Source organism: Stegostoma tigrinum, unplaced genomic scaffold (genome assembly GCF_030684315.1).
Source record: "Stegostoma tigrinum isolate sSteTig4 unplaced genomic scaffold, sSteTig4.hap1 scaffold_50, whole genome shotgun sequence".
Classification (NCBI taxonomy): Eukaryota; Metazoa; Chordata; class Chondrichthyes; order Orectolobiformes; family Stegostomatidae; genus Stegostoma; species Stegostoma tigrinum.
The window spans coordinates 4,433,109-4,459,432 of NW_026728430.1; the positions used below are offsets into that span (position 1 = coordinate 4,433,109).

The 26,324-nt window shown below is 43.9% G+C and overlaps 2 long non-coding RNA genes across 2 annotated transcripts; one reads left to right on the forward strand and one right to left on the reverse strand.

Annotated features, from left to right (window-relative positions):
- Positions 1-4,059: 4,059 nt before the first annotated feature.
- On the reverse strand, positions 4,060-18,991 carry LOC132208678 (uncharacterized). The gene is made up of 3 exons (XR_009444810.1): positions 18,661-18,991; positions 17,490-17,564; positions 4,060-4,616 (listed from the first exon to the last, which is right to left on the reverse strand). It is a non-coding gene; the product is annotated as an uncharacterized LOC132208678 (long non-coding RNA).
- LOC132208677 (uncharacterized) lies at positions 11,181-26,106 on the forward strand. Its single transcript, XR_009444809.1, has 5 exons — positions 11,181-11,238; positions 12,095-12,226; positions 18,671-18,777; positions 19,598-19,759; positions 23,293-26,106. It is a non-coding gene; the product is annotated as an uncharacterized LOC132208677 (long non-coding RNA).
- Positions 26,107-26,324: the final 218 nt, after the last annotated feature.

Genomic DNA, 26,324 nt, shown 5'->3' on the forward strand with positions numbered 1-26,324 from the left:
TTGTGGAAATATCATTAGATTACTAATCCAGACCAGGCTAATGCTTTGGCAGCCAAGGAATGTTAAGGACAATTAACAAAATACCAAAACGTCAAATCTGATGTCAGTAAAAGTGGGCCTTGAAACCAATATCAATTGTAAAAACCAATGTGCTTCAACAATGTACGTTCAGGATGCAAATCTACTGTGCTTTCCTGGTATGCCCTAAAAGTGACTCCAGACCCGTGTTGAACTCTTCAATGGTCTCTGAGACAGGACAGGCTGCATCATTACCTGCCAATTTTTATACTCAATGCCCAGGCCGATGAAGGTAGGCATGCCATATGCCTTGTTGACTACCTTTTCCAACTGCGTAGCCACTTTCAGTGATCTGTGTACCTGGACACCCAGATCCCACTGCCTATGAGTGTTCTTCAGGGTTCTGCCATTTACTGGATATTTTCCATCTGGATTAGACCTTCCAAAATGCATTACCTCACATGTTTCCAGATTGAACTCCATCTGCCATCTCTCTGCCCAAGTCACCAACCTATCGATATTCAGCTTTGTCCTTTGACGGTCGTCATTGCTGTCCGCAATTCCAACAACGTTTGTGTCATCAGCAAACTTACTAATCAGACCAGTTACATTCTCCTCCAAATTATTTATATATATGACAGATAGCAAAGGTCCTAACACTGATTCCTGAGGAACGCCACAGTTTTGATCTCAATATGACCCAAACTATCTGCACACCCTTCCCCAGACTCATCATCCACCACGTCCTTCTCCATGGTAAATACTGACACAAAGTGCTCATTTAATACCTCGCCATACTCCTCTGGCTCCACATGTAAATTCCCTTCCCTGTCCTTGAGTGGGCCATCCCTCTGCCTGGCTGTCCTCTTGCTCTTTGTATGTATATATGGGATTTTCCTTAATGTTGTTGGACAATGACCCCTTTATAGCCGCCCTGACTCCACGTTTAAATTTCTTTCATCTTTCCTTATATTCCACCCTCGCTTCGTATATTCCCAGCCTCCTGGCCTTAATAAATGCTTCCTTTTTCTGTTTAATTAGGCTCACAATATCTCCCATTATCCAAGGTTCCCTAAACTTGCCGTACATTCCCTCATCCTTATAGTAATGTACTTGTCCTGAGTTCCCAGCAACTTACACTTGAAAGACTCCCACATACCAGATGTGAATTTGCCCTCAAACATTTGTCCCAATCTACATTCTTCAGTTTCGGCCTAATATTGTTATAATTAGCCTTTCCCAATTTAACACCTTCACTCGATAACTACAACTATCAATGTCCATCAGGACCCTTAAACTTACTGAATTGTGATCACAGTCTTTGAGCTATTCCCTTATTGAGACACTGACCACCTGGGCAGGTTCCTTCCCCAATACTAGGTCCAGTACAGCCCCTTTCCAAGATGGACTGTCTACATCGTGTTTCAAAAAGCCCTCCTGGATGCTCTTTACAATCTCTGCCCCATCTGAGCCCCAAGCACTAAGTGAGTCCCAGTCAATGTATGGGAAGTTAAAATTACCCACAACAATAACCTTGTACTTTTACATCTTGCCAAAGTCTGGCTACAAACCTGTTCTTCTATCTCCTGCTGACTGTATGGAGGCCTATAGTACACCCAAACATTGTGATTGCACCCTTCCTGTTCCTGAGTTCTACCCATATTGCCTCGCTGTGTGAGCCATCCGAGGTGTCCTCCCATGGTACAGCTGTGATATTCCCCTTAGCAAGTAGTGCAACTCCCCCACCCATTATCTACCTGCCTCAATCCTGCCTGAAACACCTGTATCCTGGAACGTTGAGCGATCAATCCTGTCCCTCCCTTAACCAAGTCTCTATAATACCAACAACATCATAGTTCTAAGTACTAATCCAAGCTCCAAGTTCTTCTGCCCTACCTGCCCTACACTTCTTGCATTGAAACAGGTGAACTTCAGTCTATGAGATCTGCTTTGCAACCACTCCCAGACTGTTCTTTCTCTGAGTCTTACTGGCCCTATTCTCTAGTTCCATTTCAGTCCATTCACTTTGCATTGATTCCCACACCCCTGCCAAGCTAATTTCAATCCTCCTGAGTGACACCAGCAAACTTTCCAGCCAGAATATACACCCAACATTTTCAAATCCCAAAACATCAACTTTCCTGAACCTCTGATACTGCCTGGCCTGTTGTGATCATCCAACTCTACACCTTGTTATCTCAGATTCCAGCATCGGCCGTTCCTACTATCTCTGAGGAAGTTCTGGAATGAAACCAGTTCACTTGATGACCATTGTCAGTACTGCCCTCTCCCTGGTGCATACATGGCACACTCTCTCAGTGTTGAAAATGCCTTCCTCTCCTTAGTTTATTTTCCTGGCTGATAAATCATTATATCTCTGTGCGGTCACAATGAACTGAAATTTTAATGTGCCCACACTGAATAGAAGCAGTTGACAATGTAATTGCACAATTTTCTGTACCACAGTGACAGTAACAGCAGCACCACTATTGCTGCTGGAGGTGACTGGGGATGTTGGGGATGAGGTGGCCTTGTGGTATTATTTCTAGACTATTAATCCAAGGATCCAGGTAATGGACCACACCCCAATTCAAATCCTGCCATGGCAGATTGTGGAATTTGACTTCACTGAAATACCTGGAATGATGAAACTATTACGCCATCATTGATCATTGGGAATAAAAAACACCTGGCTCACTAATGGCCTTCAGGGAAGGAATCTGCCATCCTTATCTGGCCTGGCCTGCATGTGACTCCAAACCAACAGCAATGTGGTTGACTCTCAACTGCCATTTGAAATGACCAAACCATCCACTCAGTTATATCAATCACCACAAAGTCTCACAGAAATGACACAACACAGACCTATTTACCAGCAATACACAGCATGTGTATGGTAGAGATGCAAGAAAAAAGCTCATAAACACCTTCTCAAGGGCAACGAGGAAAGGGAAATAAATGCTGGCCCAGCCAGTCACACCCACAAACCATTAATCCATAAAGAAGATGACCACATTCAGGAAAGACAGACTGAGGTGACACAGCTTACTTTAAGCAGGGACTTAGAAGTATATCTACATGGGCATGATATTCAGGAATATGGGAAAAGGCAAAAAAATGTAATTAATTTCACATTTTATTTCCGTCTCACCTGATCATCAACAATCCCTTTGCTTATATTTTTCGCTCGCTGTCTCTTTGTCAATTTATTCAACTCATTCCTTCCCCCTTCAAAACAGACATCCCTGTCACCAGCATAAATCACAATATTTGCCAGCAGATTTCAGTTCTGATGTTTGTTCAGTCGACTTGAAATATTAACTCCGCTTTTATTTCATCAGAGCCTGCCAAGCTGTTTACTTTCCTCAGCACTTTGTTTTATTTTTGTTTCAGATCTCTGACATATTTCTTTGGTTTTACCGTTTCTTTAAAATAAATTTCACGGGATGATGAAATCATTGGCAAAAGAAGCATTTGATGACCTTCATTAATTGCCTTTAGCTGTGACCATTCTACAAGGCAGTTTGAAGCCAAACATATTTTGTGGGTCTGAATTCACACTTAATCCAGCCCGGGTAATAACTTCAGATTTCTTTACCAGAGGAGATCAGTGAAATGAGACAGGTTTTTTGCCAAATTGCTGCTGGTTTTATGGTTGCTATTGGTGAAATTGGCCTTGGTTACAATTTTTATCATTTGAATGAAAGTCCTACCACCAATTGTGGTAAGATTTGAAACAGTATCTATCATGTAATAACCAGTGTCTCTGTATTACCTGCTGAGTGACTTAACTACTCTAATATGGTGTCCCTATCGCTAGTTACTTTGAAAACAAGAACAAGGGTGTGATCAAATTATGTGTAACTTGGAAGAATGGTCAGAAGACAGCTGGAACCATAAAGTCTTAATTTTACCAAGGCATAGACAATGGTTTATCCAGCCACAGCACAGAGGCAGAGGGGGAGAGTGCAGATATTATGGAGCTGGTGTTGGACAAATTTGGTGATGGAGACAATCATAAGACATAAATCAAAAAAGGTCCTCAATGTTGTGAACAAGCCTTGTTTTCAGATGCTTGTGAAGGATGAGTCTGAAATGCATGGACAATAAAGCGAGGTTTTAATTGAAACTGAAGGTAATTGTTTCCATCTTTTCCAAATACAGGTCACAGAAACGGCAACAAAGTTGTATATGCCTTGCGGAAGTAGTGACTGGACAGAGATAGAAAGGCTTACCAGGAACACCAACAACAGCGAGAAAGGGATAGTAACCAGCCTGAATAATCATCAGTACAGCTTCTATTCGAAGTGGTAACGTTGGCCAAGATGCGGTAAGAAAATAAAGACCCGAGGATAAACTCCTGCCCATTGTTGTAACATTCCAGTCTATTGTTCTCAGATTCTGATCCATTGTTGTAACATTCCAGTCTATTGTTGTCAGATTCTGATCCGTTGTTGTCACATTCCAGTCTATTGTTCTCAGATTCTGATCCATTGTTGTCACATTCCAGTCTATTGTTCTCAGATTCTGATCTCTCCACCCCCTCTCTCTGCAGCTGCCGAACCCTGTCAGTGCTGTCGCTGATGCTCCCGCTTATACTATGGGATAAGAGATTGAACAGAGCGCCTTAGTTATAGGAGAGGCAAAGCTTCCTGTGACGCAGTTAGAATCCATAGAGACTGACATCAATCACAGTCACTGAACAAACAGTTCCATTTAACCCCTTTCAATACACCTACAGTGAACCTTCGGTTCACAATTGAAACTGGGCTGGATTGGATGTTAACATCGTTGGCTATTTGTCATATATTCCATCACCAATTACTCTAAAGTTGTATGTGGTGAGGGACAATGATGGATGTTTTCATTCTGCAGGTTAAGAGGCTCAGCCTTGTTGTCCACATGCAATGCTGTAACCACCTGCATCAATACACTACCCACCCCCCCCAAAAAAAGACAAGCTAAATGTCATTACTGTGTTGATTGCTCCTACACAAAAAAATATGCTGACCAAAATTGGGTTGGCCTTGCAGAGAAAGTGTGGATTTCTCACTGCTGTAATAAAACAACATTGTATGTTGAAGATACAAAGTTCTTCATTGCAGTTTATGAACTTTAAAGCAGTAACATTTACATTTCTTGATTCAACTGACCAAAACTAAAATCAAATGTGGTGTATACAAGGATGTTGTTCATTAAAGCCCATGGGACTAAAGAGCCTGGGACAGAATGAATGTGACATTGGTTCGGAGACAGAGAGGAATGGGGGCAATGTCTGTAGAGACTGGAGAGGAGCGCAGTGATATCCCAATGTCACCAGTATTTAGCAAGCACTTATTCTAACAGATGGAATGAAATGTAATGCAGAGCAAGGAAACAGGTTATATTTGGGAGATGGAATACCAAACAACAATATGAACACACCATGATAATTTAAAATGTAATAGGAAATTATATTTTATGTAAACACTGTTTAATCATGGGGTATGCAGAATGATAAAATTGTTCATATACGCACAGGGTATTCAGAAATAAAAGCAGACAAAGATTTTAAAATAACAAGGTTTAGAGCTGGATGAACACAACAGGCCAAGCAGCATCTTCGGAGCACGGGATTTCAAAATGTTAGGTGTATAGGGACTTTACAGGATAATAATAGTAGGGATATAGTTCACCCCCTGCTGCTGCAGAGATGATGGGCTGAGTGACCTCCATCTTTGCTGTAATTATTCTGAGATTTGTATGAAAATGTTTCAGAGAAGGGCACAGATTGTGCCGTCATGAGTAATCTATTTCTGTTGTCTCATGAAGTGCAGCTGCCTTGGAAATTTATCTTCAATCAAAATCGATTTCCTGAAATTCCTGCATTGAGGAAGATATTCGCAAAATGTTTTTAATAAAGAAGCAGACGCTGGTGTAATACACGTGTAACCAGCCCAATGGCTCTCACAGAATCAGGAATGGACGATATTGTCCAAATATAACCAAGTTCAACATCTGGACCTATCAAGAAAAGCAAAATTCTGGAGATTAACGAAACCTGAAATAGAAGTTAGTGGAGAAATGCAAAATATGAGGCAACATCCAGAGACAGATTTAAAGTTAACAGATCTGGTCTGTTATGAATCTGTTCTGAAAAAGTCATGTTGCAGATGCTGCTAGACATGATCATTTTTATTCCAGCATTTCTTTTCTTTCTTTTGGACTGTCACAATTTGTCTGATCTGAATCAGTACAGTGAAGCTGCCATTTGAGTTGACCTTCAAGTATTTGTGAATGGTCATTAAAGGAGACATTGCAAAGTTTCTTTAATAAAGATCCCAAGTATCGATGGCATGTTACATTGAGATAAACTGCCATGAAAAGTTTGAACTCAGTGGCACTGATATCGCACGATCAGTCCTCTTACTGAAAATGATGTGGGTCCTTACCTCAATGTCATACCATGCTCCTGATGTCGCTGGGGTTACACTCATCCAGCAAAGTCTTACCTTTCTGAGACTTTGGGCTCAACTTTGAAAACAGAAAATATCTTGATATTTTTAATAGGATGCACTCAACCATGGGTTTTAGCAGGCACTAGCAATGGCTGAGTTTATTTGTCATCACCAATAGCTCTGGAGAAAGTAACAGCGAGCTACCTTCCTGAAACACTTCCAATCCAAATGCTGCAGACATGCACACAGAGCTGTTTGTTAGGGATTCCAGGATTTTTTTTCAATACATTATAGTCAAGGAACAGCAATTTAGTGCCTATCCAGGATGACAAGTGACTTGAATGACTACTTTCAGAGATTGATTTCCCCATTGCCCAGTCGAGGACATTACCAGTGCAGGAGTGTCTCCAATTTGCATTGATCACATTTTTGTTCAGGGTCCATAATGCCACAATGAGTGAAGTAACATGGGTGGCATGGGAAGTTACTCTGATCTCACTTCAAATGATGTTGGAACATGAGCTAAAACACTAAAGAGTGAAAGTACAGAACACCGTGCTCATTGTTCTCACAATATTCCAAAGCTTTTTTTCGGTACGGACTTCCGATTCTGTCAGCAGATGTTTGTCCTATTTGTGATGAGGCTAGTTGGTGTCTGGATTGCACTGCTTAGGAGGGTGGTTGAGGCAGGGAACATCCCAAACTTTAAAAGCATTTGGATCAGCACCTTTTGGTGTAGTCTCAATGGGCCTTTTCTCAATTGTATGGTTCTGTGTGGGAGCAGCCATGAAAGGTCTGATGTATTCTGAAGTACTGGCCAATGGCACTTGTTTGTCTGTTCCATCAACTCTGTTCAGAAAGTTTTTCAAAACAGCATCACTCAGACAGTATCAGCACTTACTCAGCCGAGGACAGCCCAGCTATCTCTGAAGACATACAGGATTTTTCAAATGGTCAGTGCAAGGTTATTCCAGCTATTTATCACCATTATTTTAACGAAACCAATAAAATGGATACAGCTTTCCCTTCATTAGAATAAAATATTTTATCTGTTATGGCGTCATTCCTCAAAAGAAGAACAGACTCCTTCTTCCCATGCACACACTTTGAGAATGTATTTGTTTTCCTGCCGGTTCTTAATCCCCACTCCCCTCCAGTGCTGTTTCCATAATCTGGTTCCATGTTCATGCCACACAAATATGCATTTCCAAAGAGAATGTTTCTGTTTGAGCCAAGATCGTGAATGCTCACAAACTAACAGATCATATTCCTCAGCACCGTTTCACAGTCCTCAGTTCTTGCAGCAGTCTATGTCGTTATTCCAAATTATGTGGCATCATTCAGGTTTAACTGATGAATGGCTAACAAGAACAGTTCTTCAGTGTTGCCGGGCAGGAATTATCTCCAACAGGAGGCAATCCAAAAGCACCACCTTGATATTCAATGATATAATCAACTTCTAGTGACAAATATCCAGTGTGTAACTATTCATCAGAAATTCAGCAAATCATAGAGTCAGAAAGTTGTGAAGAATGGAAACAGAGGCTTCAGTTCACTTCATCCATACCAATTACATATACCCAGTAAATCTTGTCCCATTTGCTAGCTTTTGACCCATATCCTTCTAAACCTTTCCAAGTCACATACCCATCTTTTCAAATGTTGTAATTGTACCAAACTCCATTACTTCCCCTTGCAGCTCATTCCACACACTCACCTCCTTCTCTGTGTGAAAAAGTTACCCCTGAGGTTCCTTCTGAATCTTTTCCAGCTCACCTTAAACTCGCACCCTCCAATTTTGGACTCCCCCACCCCGCTGAAAACACCTTGTCTAGATACCCTATCTATTCCCCTCCTGACTTTATAAATCTCAGTAAGGTCACCCCTCAGCTTCCGAATCTCCAGGCAAAAGCTATTCGGTTTCTCCCTGCAGCTCAAACCTTCCAAACCGGGCAAATTCTTATGAATCTTTTCTGAACCTTTTCAATTTTTACAACATCCTTCCGATAGCAGGGAGACGAGAATTGCATGCAATATTCCAAAAGTGGCCTAACCAGTGTACAGTCGCAACACGACCTCCCAACAACTACACGCAATGCACTGACCAATAAAGGCAAGTTGTACCAAATGCAACAGGAGTAGACTCCCAACTTTAAGGGCATTTAAATGGTCATTGGATAAACATATGGATGATAACGGAATAGTGTAGTTTAGATGGACTTCAGATTGTTCACATTTCGGCACAAAATCGAGGGCCGAAGGGCCGGCACTGCACTGTAATATTCTGTTATATGTTAAATGCTTTCTTTACTATCCTATCTATCTCTGAATCCACTTTCAAGGAACCAAGCGCCTGCACACCAGGACTCATTGCTCAGCAATACTCCCCAGGGCCTTACCATTTAGAGTACAAGTTCTGACCTAAGTTATTTTCCAAAACGCAACATGTCAGATTTATTCAAATTAAATCTACCTACCATTCCTTGGTCCATTGTCCCATCTGATCAAGATCCCATTGTACGCTGAAGTAACCTTTTTCAGTGTCCACTACATTTCCAATTTGGTGAACTTCCAGCTGGAAGTTTTCAAGGTCAATTGATGCTGGTCTAGCTCCACTAAAATCCCAAATGAATTAAAAAGAAAGTTTGATTTTCCAGAAAAAATATTGATCTATAGAGCTAATTGCTAAAATGTTGTGGGACATATTTGCAAAATGCAGTTCATGCATAATGTGAAGGAAAAAGATAAATCACAGCTCAGGTCACAGATAATTAAAGATAATGCAGCATTTTTTGAAGCAGCTGGAGGAGCACTCAAAATGCCATGCCGAGTGGGTGTCGACTTCAAGATAAGTGTGATTAATGTAGTTTTGTTTTTTTGATTGGAATAGACATGTTGAGCTGAAGGTCCTGTTTTTATGCTGAATGGATCTCTGACCTTAATTTTTGAAAACAGAAAAAGCAGTCTCACAATTTCCATAATATGTCAGCTTTTGTGCTCCTGAGATGCTGTTTGGCCAGCTGTGTTCATCTAGCTTCACACTTTCTTATCGTGGATTCTCCAGCATCTGCAGTTCCCATTATCTCTGATCACAATTTCCATATGTTGCGAGCATCAAGTGATGAGGATTGCAATCTCCAAGACCACACAGCATCCTGGCTTGAGTCTATATCATTGTCCATTCATTGACACTTCTTCAAAATCCTGAACATCTGCATGAAACATATGTTAGTGTCCCGGGGTTTCACCATCATATTCTGAACGGAAATTAGACAGAGGCAATAAATGCTGGTCTTGCCAACAAAAGTCATCTCACCAGAACAAATAAAAGTAATCTGTACTATTAAAGACATATATTCAGCCCAATCTGTTTATTAAAGCGGTTTTATTGAGATTTTAACTTTGTTCTATGTCTCTGATCTTTCTGAAAATCCATGAGGCTTTCTTGAGTATTTTCAGAGTGTCGTTTCAAAATCGTATTTGGAAGTTATACCCATCATTCTGAAAGGGAGAGCCTTCGTGGCCAGCTGCCCCTAACCCTCGCCCCACACCTCGATCCCAGGCCGCACATCTGCTAATGTGGTAGACTGCATCCAATGTTCCCATTGTGGCTCCGCTACATCGGAGAAACCAAGCGGAGGCTTGGGGACAACTTTGCAGATCACCCATGCTCGGTTCGCACTAAACAACTCCCCCTCCCATTCTGCAAATGACATGTCCATCCTGGGCCTCCTGCAGTGCCACAACGATGCCACCTGAAGGTTGCAGGAACAGCAACTCATATTCCGCTTGGGAACCCTGCAGCCGAATGGTATCAATGTGGATTTCACAAGCTTCAAAATCTCCCCTCCCCCACTGCACCCCAAAACCAGCCCAGCTCGTCCCCGCCTCCCTAACCTGTTCTTCCTCTCACCTGCCCCCTCCTTCTACCTCAAGCCACACCTCCATCTCATACCAACAAACCTCATCCCGACCCCTTGACCAGTTCGTCCTTCCCGGACTGACCTATCCCCTACCTACCTCCCCAACTACACTCACCTTTACTGGCTCCATCCCTGCCTCTTTGACCTGCCTGCCTCCTCTCCACCTATCTTCTCCTCCGCAGCAGCAGCTACGCACTGATGATGGCTTCTCGACTGGAGACGAAACGTTTGTAATTCATTTGCCAAACTCGGGGAACAAACCAACAGCCAACTATCTTCTCCTCTATCCATCTTCGGTCCGCCTCCCCCTCTCTCCCTATTTATTCCAGAACCCTCTCCCCATCCCCCTTTTCTGAAGGATGGTCTAGGCCCGAAACACCAGCTTTTGTGCCCCTGAGATGCTGCTTGTCCTGCTGTGTCCATCCAGCTCCACAGCTTGTTATCTCACACTCTCCAGCTTCCGCAGTTCCCATTGTCTCCCCCTGGTTGGTGGAAGAATAACCCCGCCCACCCGCTGCGCGAATGACGTGAACAAAAACAAAGCCCCGCGGGTCCGGCAGCTTCTGTGACGGAGTAAACACAGTTGACGTTTCGGGTCTGGTGATCCTTGCTCAGAACAGAGTTTACGTTTCCGGTCTGGTAACCCCTACTTAGAACTGGGCCCTGCCCTTGTCCTCTGATTGGTTGGAGGAGAAGCATTTCCGCTGCCTTTTCTGTCCAGCCTCTTGCTTGCTATTGGTCGTTCGATATCAAACCGGCGTATTCAGCTATGGAGCATGCGCACAGCTCATTGTGACTGTGAGCATGCGTACTGGGAGGGATATCCGGAATGAAATGGTTCTCCATGAGAGCCACAAGCGGTGAGGACAGGTTAAAGGGGAGGGCAGCTTCGGTGCTGTATTCCAGCAAGAGGGCTGCGTGATTGCTCAGTTTAGGTCTCAGGTCCCAAACAGGGGTCTTCCGGTGCCGCTTTTAGTTTGCAGAGAGCCTCAGGCTTCCTCCCTGAAACAGGCCTAGACTGTCCTGTGAGAGGGAAGGTCCTGTCAGCTTTTACCCTGTCAAGCCACTTCAGAATGTGATTACAGCAATGAGAGGTGTTCTCAGTAAAGCAGAACTCCAATGTGCACTCACTGGTTAGAGGTCTTTCCACTGTGTCCTGTGTCAGCACCCTCACTGAGTTTTTAAATAATGTTTGGCTTGAATCTGAGAGTTGAACGGCGACGTCTGGGCTGTGAGCAGCAGTTGTGCTCCAAAAAAATACAAAATCAATTATTGGTTTCTGAGGCCAGGCCTGGAAGTTAATTGCAGGTTGTTTCTTATTTGAAAACTGTGTAGACGCTTTTGGCCATTAATAATTTCAGCATCTGAGAACTGGTGCCAGCAAGTCTGGGAGACAATGTGGTCAAACAGAAGGACTTCAAAACTGGGCCAAATTCACATCTTTGATGCTGAGCTGGCTGCTGGTGTGATAGAGGCTCAGAGAAAGACCACATAGTGGAGGGAGAGAGCTGAACAGGGTGGGGCTGTGTGGTTTGGATATTGGGGTTATTCTTTGCCCATCACCCCACCACAAAATCCAGCCAGTTGTTTCTCTCATTGTCCCTCTTCCCCAACACTACCCACTTCTGTACCTCCAGCCCCTATCCCACCCCTTGCTTCCCCCAGTATCAGCAAACTTCCAAAGATATTTCTGACATACTATGTTACTTTTCTCAGAACATTCAACAACTTGAAAACTGGATTGAAAATGAGAGACAGAGCAGCCACTGCAGAAGCTTCCAAAATCACTCTGCACTTTCTTGAACTGCTGCAATCCACGTGGTGATGTAGCTCCCATGTTGCAAATTGGTAAGGAGTTGTAGGATTTTCATCCAGTGGTGATAAGGTCGTGCTGTTTTTTGTGTCAGTTGTTGTCATTTTGTTCTTATATTCCACCTTCAACAGAATAGAAACATAGAAAATAGGAGCAGGCACAGGCCATTGTAGCTTTCGATCCTTCTCCGCTAGTCACTTTGATCATGGCTGATCATTCTACTCAGCTTCTTCCCACTTTAGAGCCAGACCCTTTGATCCCTTAAGCCCCGACAACTATACATATCATCTTATTCTTGTTAACATCCAGTGTTCGCCCTTGACTGCTTTCTGTGGCAGCAAATTTCACAGGGTCAACAGTCTCTGTATTTTTTAAAATTTCCTCATTTTAATCCTTAACAGCGTAGCCCATGCCCCTAAGCTCCGACTCCCTGGTCATTGACAACATCCTTCCTGTATTTACCTAGAATTTTATTGGTTTCTGTGAAATCTTTCCTCGTTCTTCTAAACTCCAGTGAATTTCATCCTAACCAATCCATCCTATTCTTATATGTAAGTCTTGCCATCCCAGGAATCAGTCTGATCAACTGTTGCGAATAGCCTCCATAGCCAGAAGTTCCTTCATCAGATAAAAATTCCAAATTTACACATACCATCCCAGGTGTGGTCTCACTAAGATCCTGTACAATTTCAGTAAGACATCCCTGCTCCTGTACTCAAACGCTCTAACTCTGCAGGTCAAAATACCATTTGCCTTCTTCACCCCCTGCTACACCTGCATGCTTACTGTCAGTGACTTGTGTTTTCCTAGTTTTGTAATCCAACTGGATAATCTCGAACTGAGACGCATTTCTCATTTAAATAACTAATTGATTGTATGAATACCTGGGATCCACCACTGACCACCGTACAACACTGGTTACTGACTGGCACACAAGAAATGACTGTTTATTCTGACTGTTTCTGTGTGCGAAACAGTTCTGTATCCCTGTGAATACTCAATCTCCCATGCTTTAAATTTACGTGCTTATCTCTTCTGTGGGACCTTTTGAACACTTTCACAAAGCCCACGTAAGCTATGTCCACTGCCTTTTCAACTCTAAATGTTGCACTCTTGAAACATTCCAGCAGATTTGTCCAGCATGATTTCCCTTTCATAAATCCATACTGACTTTAATTCTGTCACTGTTTTCCAGTGTTAAGTTTAAGGTTTATAGTTCTCAGGCTTCTCCCACATCCCTTCTAAACCAAAGGATTAATATCAGCCACTCTCCAGTCATCTGGCACCCACCAAATATTTACAGCTGATAAAAATTCCTGCAATTTCCTCCCTTACTTCCCACAATGTCCTGGAATACACTCGATCAGGTCCTGATGATTTATCCACCTTTGTATTTTCGAAGACATTTAGCACTTTGTCTCCTGTAATGTGAACTATTTTCAAAATATCAAAAATTATTTGAGTTCTCTAGCCTCCTTCGTTACAACTTGTCCATGCCGACCAGGCTTCCCAAACTGAACGAGTCCCACTTGCTTGAGTTGAGTCCATATCCCTCTCAATCTTTCCTGTTCATGCAGCTGTCCAAATGTCTTTTAAATATTGGAAGTGTACCTGCATCTGCCACTTCCTTTGGCAGTTCATTCCACATAGAAACAACCCTCTGTTTGAAACAGCTCCTCATGGCTGCCCTTCAAATCTTTCTCCTCTTCCGTTAAAAATTACGCTGTTGTTTAGACTCCCTGATCCAAGGGAGAAGACCCTTGCTGTTCACATTATACCCCTCACGATTTTATAAACCTCTCAAGTCAATGCTCAACCTCCTATTTTCCAGTGAAGTCCCAGTCTCTCCTCATAACTCATACCCTCCAGTACTGGTAACCTATAGACTGTAAGTGTAGCATGAAGCCACCAGGAGTAGAAAGTTAATCCAGCCACGAGAAGCATCACCTAACCTCCATCTCTTTGGCCCTTCGTCAAATAGTATGGCAATAAGCACTGTCCAGATTCAGGCATGAACAGGGAACATTTCAGCTTGCTTTCTGCAGCCCCCGAGTCTTGAAATTCCCCTCCCAAATGAAAAGGGATCTTCCATTCACCTTATCTGTACTCTTCATGATTTTATATACATATAAATCACCCCTCCATTCTTAGACTGCAGTGGAAAAATGCCTCAACCGATCAAGCCTCTCCTTGTGATTCTCAACCTCCATTCCTGGCAACTTCCTGCTAAGTCTTTGCTGAATCCTCCCCAGGTTGATGATATCCTTCGAAGAACAGGAGATCTGAAGTGGACACATTACTCCAGAAGAGGCCTCACTGATGTTCTGCACAATTTCAACATAACGTCCCACCTCCTATACTCTAAAGGCCTGAGCAGTGAAGGCAAGTAGGCTAAACTCCGACCTAACCACCCTTTCTACATGTGACGCCAACCTCACAGAATTAAGGGCCTGAACCTTGAGGTCTCTCTTTTCGACAACACTAACCCCAAGGCCCTACATTTAATTGTACAAATACTGATCTTGTTTGTTTTACCAAAATGAAATACCTCTCCTTTATCCAAATTAAACACCACCTGCCATTCCTCAGCCTCTTAACCCTATAAATCAAGATCTCTTTGTAATCTTGGACATCCTCACATCCTTCTTAAATCTGCCCCCTCTCACTTTAAATCTGTACACTCTTTTCCATTCCCCATCCCTGGGAAAAAGACGCCGTGCATTCTTCCTGTCGAAGCCCCTCATGATTTTATCCACCTCAGTAAGGTCACCGCTCGTTCTCTTACATTCCAAGGAATAAAGCCCAATTCTGGACAACCTCTCCTCAGAACTCAGGCCTACTATTCCTAGCAACATCCTTGTAACTCTTCTTTGCACGTTTTCCAGTTTAACTGTGCCTTTCCTGTAACAGGGTGACCAAAACTGTACACCACACTGCAGGTGTGGCCTCACCAATGACTTGTATATCTTTAACATAACGTCCCAACTCTTAAATGCAATGCATCAACCGAAGAAGGCCAGCATGCTAAATGCTTTCTTCACCACCCTGTCTACCTGTGATGCTGCTTTCCACCAACTATGCGCTTGTGCTTCTTGGTCTCTCTGCTCCACAATATTCCTCAGAACCTTACCATTCACTGTATAACTCCTACCTTGGCTGAACTTTCCAAAGGCCAACACCTCACGCTTAGCTGTATTGAATTTAATTTGGCAATCCTCAGCCCACTTCCCCATCTGATCACAATCCCCCTGTAATTTTTGATACCTCAGCGATACCTCTTAAGTTTGCAGATGATACAAAATTACTAATCGTGCCATATACATTCACATCCAGATTATTTATGTAAGGGACAAATAACAAAGGTCCCAGTATCGGCCCCCGTGGCACACCATTAGCCACAGGCCTCCAGTCCAAGAACCAACATTCAGCCATCACGCTATGCTTCCTACCGTCGACCCAATTTCGAATCCCATAAGCTAGCTGTCCTGGATCCCACACAACCGAACCTTCATGACCAGGCTGCTGTATGGGACCTTGTTAAAGGCCTTACTAAAGTCCATATAGACAGCATTCGCTGCCCTAATCTCATCAATTCTCTTGCTTACCTCCTCAAAAAACTTGAATAGATTGTCAGACATGATTCCTGTGCACAAAATCATGCTGACAATCCCTCATCGTATCTTGAATATCCCAGCTTTGGTTGATCGACTCCCTAAATATCATCTTCAATACCTTGTCTACCACTGGTTCACTGGCCTGTAGTTCCCTGGCTGGTCTTTGCTACCTTTCTTAACCAATGGGACAACATTAGCCAACCTCCAGTCTTCTGGAATTTCAGTAGTGAGAAAAGATGAAGGGAAAAATCTCTGCAAGGGCCTCTGCAGTTTCTTCCCCTGCCTCCCACAGTGTCCAAAGATGGACTTCATCAGGTCCAGTGGAATTAACAACCTTAATGTGCTTTAAGGTTGCAAACGCCACCTTGATGGTCCGAAACATCCCCACTTGCTTCCCTTGTTTCCTTAGCAGCCATGATTCTCTGCTTAGTAAACACTGAGGAGAAATACTCGTTAAAAATCTCCCCCATCTCCGTGAGCTGTTTTCAAACCAAAATATTTCGACCCCTGACTTGTCCCCCCTCCATTTCTTTCTCAACAGTAAAACTTGATGCAATATATTCCTTTCAAATCTCTCTCCTCTCCAGATGCTCAACACAGAGTTGATCTCTTTCATCTTTATGGAGCCCTGCTTGCTCTCTCGGTGCTCTCTTGCTCTTAGTGCACTTGCAGAAACTCTTGGAATTATTCTTAAGCTTATCAACCAAGGCAGTTTCATGTTGCCTTTTTGCCATCCTGATCTCCTGTTTAAGAATGCCCCTAACACTGTTTACACTTTCAAGAGATTTATTTGAGCCGAGTTTTTATTTATATCTTCTAATTTATTTTTTTTTATTCTTGACTAAAACCTGAGTATATTTTTTCACCCATTGTTCTCTAATCGTACCAGCCTTACCTTTCACTCTTACGGGGACATAATGACTCTGAATTGTCACATTTTTGAAAGCCCCCCCACACTTATCAGACATCCTTATCCCTGCCGTCTACTCATGTCAACGTTTGAAAGTTATCAAAACAGAAGCTGCTGGAAAAGCTTAGCAGGTCTGGCAGCATCTGTGAAGGACAAATCAGAGTTAATGTTGTGGGTCTGTTAATCCTTCCTCAGAAGTGTTGAAAGTTCTTTTCTTACAGCATTAAAATTTGCCTTACTCCAGTTAAAGCTTTTTCTTTTTCTGGAAGGCATATCCTGTTCCATAATTGTTTTAAAACTGACAGTAATTCTGTCACAAGACTCAAAGTTTCCCTGTACTGTCACTTCAGTCACTTGCTACGCCTTATTTTTTTTTTCCATAGGAGCATCGATTTATTGATAAAGAAAAAATTCTTGAACACATTTCAGAAAATACTCCCCATCTAAACCTTTAACACTATGGCAGTCCCATTAAATGTTTGGAAACTGAAAATCACCGATTATGACCTTGTTATTCTTACACATATCTGAGATCCCTCTGCATATTTGTTCCTCAGTTTCCCTCTGACTATTAGGAAGCCTATGGTACAATCCCATCAGATGATTGTTCCTTTCTTATTTCTTATTTCTTATTTCTAATTTCAGCATATGTTTTCATGGGATGATTTTTCAGAAACATCTCTTCTAGTGATAGCAGCAATGTTTTCCTTATTTAAAAAAAATTCCTGCAATTGGCCCATATTCGCTCCAAACCATTCAAATTCATGTACTTACCTGAATGTTTTTCAAACATCGTAACCACCCACATCCTTCACTTCCTCTGGCAGTTCATTCCACACACTGAGCACTCTATATAAAACAAAAAGATGCCCGTCATGTCTTTTTAAAAATCTTTCTCCTCTCATTTTAAAAATATGCCCCTGGTTTTGAAATCCCCCACCTGAGGGATAAAACCTTTGCTATTCCTTATCTGTGTCTCATTATTTTATTAACCTACATAAGGTCATCCCTCAACCTCTTACCTTCCCGTGAAAGAAGTTCCCACCAATCCAGCGTATTTTTATAACTCAACGCCTCCATTCCCGGCAATATCCTGGTAAGTGTTTTTCCAAACCCACTCCAGTTTCACAATATTCTTCCCAGAACAGGACAACCAGAGCAGCACACAGTTCTCCAGAAGAGGACTCTCCATCATCACTTCCCAGCTCCTGTACTCAGGCCTGAGCAATGAAGATAAGTGTGCTAAATGCCTTCCACATACCGTGTCTACCTGTGATGCAAATTTCAAATAATTATGTGCCTGAAACCCTCGGTTTTTTCTGATCTGCAACACTACCCAGAGCCCAACCATTAATTGTGTCAGTCCTGCCTTTTGAAGTATTGCGTTGTGGTAAAACAAACATTTATCCAAACAAAATTCAATCTGCCATTCCTCAGCCCATTGCCCCAATTGATCAAGATCTCTCTGAAACCCAGAAAGCTACGAGGCCATCTCCCTTACTTTGACAACAAATAATAATCAGTGAAATGATGTTCTCCTTCATTTGTACAAGGAAGGGGTCAGACCAAATCTCGAATACCATATGCAGGTTTTGGTCTTCTGTTGTTTTATTCAAAGTGGCTCAGAGGAGGTTTACAAGATTGAAACCTGGAATCAGTGGGTTGTCTGAGGAAGATGGATTGGGCAGGAAAGAGGGAAAAGGGTTTGTCAGGAGCTGCTGATTAAAACAGGAAGCTGACGTGAGCCAGGATATAGGGTGTATTGTATTTTATAAGGTGAATTTATTCAAACTTGTGCCGCATGCATGCGGAAGAGGTCTATAAGCCTAGCTCGGAGACACTCTTCCATTTCCAGCTACTCGGAAACGGCATATTAAGGCATTTTCACGTCAGAATGGTTGCATGTAACATTGATATAAAATAAATTTCAATGTCAGTTACTTACTACAAAACAGGATGCTGTTCAGTTTCTGTCAACGTTCTGAGTCCTCGAATTTCAACAGGACTGCCACTTCCATACTATCTTCAGAGCTTCTCTACCCCACCGTCAGCTCACAGCTGGGTGAGTAATACTTACATGACTATCAGAAGCTATACAGATAGTTTCAGAGCCCTAAGTAACTGTTGATGTTTCGCTGTTATGGACCTGCAGTTAAACTGTCTGAGAGATGTTAATGTGAAATCATCTCATTCATTTACATACTTCTATAAATTAAAGTCTTTTGTCTTCATTTGATTCCTACGCAGAGGCTTTAATTTATAGAAGTAAACTCTTATCTACCGACACATCGGTATGCAGACACTGCCCTGAAACTTCCTGCCCAGCTAGGAATTCAGTGTAATGCTTTTGTAACTCCTTATCTTCTCACACATCGGTATGCAGACACTGTCTTAAGCTTCCTGACTAAATTAAAACTAGAATCAAACTGTTTCAACTAGGGTTCGGTGGGGAAATTTTGTAAAGGTGTGAAACCTCTGAAGCATGTAACTTCTGTCACTGGCAAAGGGGCCAGGGCACTGATTTGGTTCTAGCCAGACAAACTGGCCACTTGAAATCTCAATCTGTCCCAGTCAACAACTCGAAATTGCCTCCTGCCATTAGCAGCCACTTTACTTGCAATCGATACTGTATCCTGGTCTTTTATGTTGTTGATGTAATAATTGTTTGGTATCCTGATTTTGTCTGTTGTAGTAATCGTTTTCTGTATCATGTCATTGTAAGTTGTGAAATCGTTTTATGTATCATGTCTTTTGTAAGTATAAAAAGCGGGGACTGTCCGCTGCTCGGGGAAAATTACTTGCGAGACTCCGCACTCTGAGTACAGTGATTCTCCACAGCTTGTGCTTGCTTGGTAATAAAGGGATTTGTGTTTTTTAAACAGGTCAGTGTCTTGTTGTTATTGCAGCAAGTCCGTGAGGGTCTCCAAAAACGAACTTGACATTTGGCGCAAGAGCAGGGTTCCAACATGTACAGCAGTCTCACCTGGAGGGCTGAATAAGTGATCGTTCGAGTGTCAGTGGAGTCAGACAGATGGGCCCGCAAGGTACGATTCACCTTGGTCTCTCTTACTAACCTGCCATCTGTGCGACCCCCTCATCCCTGCGTGTCTCTGTACTGACGGAACCCGGGATAACTCACGGCCTTGAACACTGCTAAATCCTGATGCCTGGAGGTTCGAGTCCCCTGGTGGCCGGGGTTGGAGTCCCCAGGTCAGATAACGGGTAATTTTATAAATCCAGGAGGATAGATTTCACCCGGTGACCGGGGGGGTGAAATCCTGTGTCGGGCAATAGGGAAAAGGTAGGGCGTTTCTTGTAAGACCTAGGTACAGTGTAGTTACCGTGTCTGTCTGTTTCCACCACCCTGCCTTAGACCGGTTGTTAAGAGGGGAAATCCCCCACGCGAAGGTCAGGACCCTGAAGTGGGTGTTGAGACTAAGTGCACTGCGGTAGTATACAGGGATAGTAAAAAGTGAAAGCGCTAATAAAAAAAAAGCAAAGGAAAAAATGGGACAAACACTGGATAAATGAGGTGTTGGCACTCCTTTACATCGATTATGCTGGGATAATCCCGAAAATGAAGTACAGTGCAGACGCCTGTCAGCATGCTTAAACAAAAGATTGGGAAATGAGAATTGGCCATTGGGGAGAACGCGGGATATCGATCTATGCACTAAAGCAGAAGAGGCACTGGAAAGGGTTAATGTCATTCTGGAGAAAGAGAGCTGAGGAGCTGACTGAAAAATCAAAACTGGCCAGTTGGGTGGATAATGCACGTAGCAGAGGGATCAGTGCCTGTGATAACGAGGGGAAACCAAAAACTTGGGAAGTTTTAAAACTGCAGTGTGAGGATCATGAGACGATGAAAGGGAAAGAGTTAACCAAGAAAGACAGGAGAGAGAACAACGAGACAAGGAATGGGGGCTAGAGCGGCAGGCCGCATTGACAGAAAACAAAAAAAAATCGAAGGTACCTCCTAACGTATCTGGCATGCCGATGTTCCAAATTAATGACATGGATGAGCAAGACCGAGGAGGACTGGGGAAGGCATCCCTGTGCCTCATCGGGACTGCTTCCCCCTCCAGAACCCTACCCGTCCTTGGCCAATCTACATCTGCAGGCAGCCCAACACCGCCATCAGTCCCAGCAACCGCCACCGTACGCTGCCCAAACTAAACCTCCCATAGAATCTCCAAGCGCTTCAGTAGGCAGCCCACATGAATCCCCTGGCAAGCCCACGGCTTGTACAGACCCAAACCTCCTGTCATACCAGATCTAAAACAAAACAGGGAAACAGGAAACAGGGCGCAGGCCAGACGGTCAGTGAGCAAAAGGAGGGACGACAGGATCCTTTTAAAACCCATGAGAAGCCCAGGAAGACATAAGTCCTGGGTGCAGCCTCCTTGACCCTCTAACGACTGTTTACTGTTTCCTGGGGATTCCACAAGTAGCGAAGAATATGATCGTCCCAACTCACATGCAGAGGATAGTGAATGTGAGGACAGAGTTTGGAAGAGATCCTCGAATAGCCCTCGCCTAAAGAAGGACCCCTGTCAGAAAATAAACCCGGCAATTCCCTAATCTCAGACTCTCACCCGAGCCCAGAACAAGGGGGTCAAAATGCAATGCAAATCGATGCGCCTTGGAAGCCACAAAAGATGTGTTTAATTATGTCAAGGGCTCCTGATCGAGCCTGTGCTGCATCTATGCTGCGCTCTCCAGCCCGAGGGGTCAGTCCCAGGAACTTGACCTCCCTCAACCCTATCTGTGCTGCCTTCGGGTTTACCTTCAACTCGCTGTTGCGCAGGAAATGTAGCAACTCCCTCAGTAGGGGGCCATGTTCCTCACTCTTGTCTGTGAACAACAGGATGTCATCCACGTACTGTACAAGCCTGTGTGGCTCACTGAAATCTTTTAAACAGTCTGCCATACACTGGTGGAGAATGCTGGGGCTATAATGGAAACCCTGTGGCAGACAGCTCCACGTGTACTGTTGTCCTGTAAAAGTAAATGCAAATTTGCACTGGCCCTGCCGAACCGGGATAGACCAGAGACCATTCGAGATATCCAGCACTGTGAAATTCCACCCCACCCTGTCGCTTTAAGGCAGGAGAGCGCCTTTCCATCAATGGCACACGCCACTGTTTTGAAACTCACGCCCATTTCTCCAGGTAATGGATACCTCTTGAAACTTGCAGTTTCTCCCATAGCTGTGGCTCCGCTGGGTCCGAGGGCCCACCTGCAACATTAATTCTTTTTTTCCCAAGAATTTCTGATTTTTGTGTCTGGTAAATTTTTGGGGTTTTTTTTAGCATGTATAAATCCAACTCTAGCTTGAAAATTTTTGAACGAACTTTAGTTTCCTTCCCCTCCTGCCACTCTCTAAGTTCAGGACACCATTGTAATGTTAGTGCCCACACTGCCTCCCTGGTTCAGTTTGGTAAATGGGATATGGTGACACTGTGCAAATGAGACATGACACGGGGCGGAGATTCCTCCTGTGTGCTCACCCTGTTGCCCTTCCTCCTGACTGATAGCAATCGTCATGCGGAGTGGGTATTGAAACTGCCCTACCCCGTGTGGTACTACATCACTTACACACGCACAGACATCATACCGAAACTGACAGGTTTACAATAGCCCTTTAAACTTGAATTATAACGACCAGTTGCCTCCTACTCCACTCGCCTGGACACTGTATCTCAGGGATTACCCCCTTGTTCCCAGGTTCTCCCTGCGATTTGTTCCTTATCTCTTCCTGCTCCAGTATTAACCCAGCCACATTTCTGAGCGAACCCCCACATGACTGCCTGCTGAGGAACCAATTTCTAACCTCTCCCTGCCCGGCCCTTACTGATGCCCCACTTCCTTCTCCGGATCCGGTGTGGATTTTTAACGTCCTCAGGTACACCCACCCAGGATTCCCTGTCTGTTGAAAACCTCCAGGCATTCCTCCTCCCTAAACAATTTCACACTTAAATCTAAACAATTGGCTATTCTCAAATGCGCTGCCCATGTCTCTGTTGATTCAGTAGTTACTCGGGACAGCGCTTGGGCTGCTCTGGCTGCTAAACAGGCTGCTGCAGACCAAATTTTTATGATACCCTCTATGAACAAGCAGGCGGTAAATCGCACGCCTTCAGACAAGATGGGCATGCCAGATATGGTCACTGTTCGGCACTTACAGGGGGACGCCCCTGCTTCTGAAAAGAATATTTGGAAGACGCATGGATGTTTTCATTCAGCGTCCTCAGGCCTTTGGGTTACACCAATCGGCCAAGTGTGCGTACCTGATACTTTATTACCTATGCTTGGTGACTGTGTGCTTCTGACACCCACATTGACAAGGAGGGAATGAGTGGTATTATGCTACGTACCTGGTGGCAACCCTGAATGACTGAGGCAGCCCAGTCTCGTATAGCATCTTGTCCCACATGCCAGCAAAACAATGTGGGTCAGGGGGTGAGACGCTCACCAGGAAAAGCACCCTTGCCAGGTGGGCCGTTTGAATGCATTCAGCTAGATTTTATTGAACTGCCACGCGTAAACTGTAACGAATATTGTCTTGTCATCGTAGATGTATTCAGTAGGTGGATAGAGGCTTTCCCAAAGACAAACAACAAAGCCTCAACACTAGTAAAACTGTTATTAACTGAAATAGTACCAAGGTTTGGAGTACCGCGACAAATTAGTTCGGAAGACGGCTCTCACATTGTGGGGAAAATTAATAAGGAACTGTGTGGTACATTACACATCCAACAACGATTCCACTGTGCCTACCACCCTCGGGCAGCAGGGATAGTAGAGAGAGCTAATGCAACACTTAAAACCAAACTAACCAAGTTGACATCCGAAACCGGCCTTAATTGGTTAAAGGTTTTGCCACGAGCCTTGTATCACATGCGAATAACACCCCACTCTACTACTGGGCTTTCAGCAGCGGAAATAGTCTATGACTGACCCAGCAGAACAACATGGGATGCCAATACCAGCCCACCCAGCAAAACAGACCTAAATGTGATGGGAGAAGAAATGCGAAGACACTTCTGACAACTAACATCATCTTGAAAGTTTCTCCATTTGCCGGTGAAGTGCGCCTTCGGACCACCTCCGCAGACACCGGAACAAGGCCTCGAGATTCAGGATCGATCATCATGGCCGCAGATTGGAGATTTTGTACTTGTCCGGGACTGGGGTCGCCCCAAGGTGGAAAGGACCGTACCAAGTGTTTCTTCAGACTCCGACAGCTCTTAAAGTTAAAGGACAGAATCGCTGGATCCACTTAAGTGACTCTAAATGATGGATTTCCTCATCGGCATGCAGTTAACCATTGGACTGAGTATTAGTCTGACCATGCATGGCCAGCAGGACAATTTTGTTTTATAAAACACACATACGGCTGCACGGGAATCGGACAGCATGTTACCCGTTGGCACGATCTGTAGAAGCATTATTTGTGGCAACATCTGCCTGGAACCCTAGTCAGCTTTATGAAATAGAGTATTCCGGTAAGCCTTGCTGAAGGGAGAGGGGATCTTGGACACAGGTGTGCAGGGTACATGTGTGAAACTGGTAGTTAGTGGTCTCTCTGGTTGTGTGGACACTCGACCTGGGCATGGGAAGGAAGGGGCTAGCTGTACAAATCCCAACAGCTATCTGTTTTGCTTTAATGGAACTGGAACTTGTTGCGTGCCTGCTCTCGTTACTCATCACCCCCAAAATACTTCCTGGCGCCATCGGTGCATAAAGAGAAATTGCACCACTATAGGAGAATTGTTGAATTGCCCCTGCTTAGAATCTAAGCCCATATCTGTGACCCCGGGCATACAGTAGAGTTGTGGGGATTGCAATGGCACTCATGTAGAAACAGACTATGGGTCATTTCCATTTAACTCCGCAAGTTTCCATCCACGTAAGGATCAGTCCTCCTGGCACAGCTATCAGGAAATACGTGAGTCTGTTTGCCTTCTTAACGAGACCTTCACTGCTACCACTCCAACTCTGCCAGTGCTGTTTGCTGTTGGGACCATTGAGCCCCTCACTGTCCCTTGTCCCCAACAAGTACAAATTCAATGGCGAATTGTCACACGATTCCTGAGCTGGGAGTTTTGCGCTGCATGGCAGAATCCAGTTGTGTTGGGCTCTTCCTTAGGATATGGTTTCCTGGGAACTGTCGGCTTGGGATGCTCTCCTGGGGTGGTGGCCACAAAGGAAAATTCGAAATTACCTTGTATGTTGACTCACCGCCCTGGGAAACAGCACAATGACGGCATTGGAGGCAGTCAACCAAGAATTAGCCGAACTTTGGCTCTATGATCAGCAAACCCAATATGCAGTGGACTATCAGCTGGCTCAGCAAGGAGGTGTATGCACTATTATTGGGGACAAGTGCATTACCCACGTCACCAACGAGTCCTATAACATTACCCAGGCTATCCAAGCCATACAGGGGCAGTTGGAACAGTACAGTGAGGGAGTCCAGCCTGGACAGGGTTTGTTGGGATGGCTTCTGGGTGGTTCTTGGGGTTCATATTTGCTGCATGGGTCAGTTGTTCTAGTGGTTGACATAGCTGCCTGCTGTACATTTATGGCATGCATGAGCCCTTGCTGCAGATTTGTGTTTGACAGGTTAGCAGCTCTCCTCTCGGCCCTGTTATAAGTTATCATGAAATGATAGAAGGAGGGAATGAGCTGTTAATGTGATAACATCTCATTGATTTCTATACTTCTATAAATTAAAGTCTTTGTATAGGAATCAAATGCAGATAAGAGACTTTAATCTATAGAAGTAAACTCTTATCTACCGAAACATAGGTATGCATGCACTGCCCTGAAGCTTCCTGCCCAGCTAGGAATTCAGTGTAAAGCTTTTGTAACTCCTTTTCTTCTCACACATCGGTATGCAGACACTGTCTTAAGCTTCCTGACTGAATTAAAATTAGAACCAAACTGTTTCAAATAGGGTTAGGTGGGGAAAATTTGTAAAGGTATGAAACCTCTGAAGCATGTAACTCCTGTCGCTGGCAAAGGGGCCAGGGCACTGATTTGGTTCTAGCCAGACACACTGGCAACTTGAAATCAGAATCTGTCCCGGACAGCAACTCGAAATCGCCTCCTGCCATTAGCAGCTACTTCACAAGCAATCGCTACTGTATCCTGGTCTTTTATGTTGTTGATGTAATAATTGCTTGGTATCCTGTTTTTGTCTGTTTGTAGTAATTGTTTTATGTATCGTGTCATGGTAAATTGTGAAATCGTTTTCTGTATCATGTCTTTTGTAAAGTATAAAAAGCGGGGACTGTCCGCTGCTCGGGGAGAATTGCTTGCGAGACTCTGCACTCTGTGCTGGGTAACTACAGTGATTCTCCACAGCTTGTACTTGCTTGGTAACAAAGGGATTTGTGTTTTTTTCTAAACAGGTCACTGTCTTGTTATTGCAGCAAGTCTGTGAGGGTCTCCGAAAACAAAATTGACATGTGACACAGAAATAAGAGGAGGCCATTCAGCCTTTCGAGACTCTTACAGAGCAACAAGAAGCCACTCAGCCTCTTGAGCCTGTTACACATGAACAGGAAGAGTTTGTTAGACCTCCCAAACCTGCCACAGTGT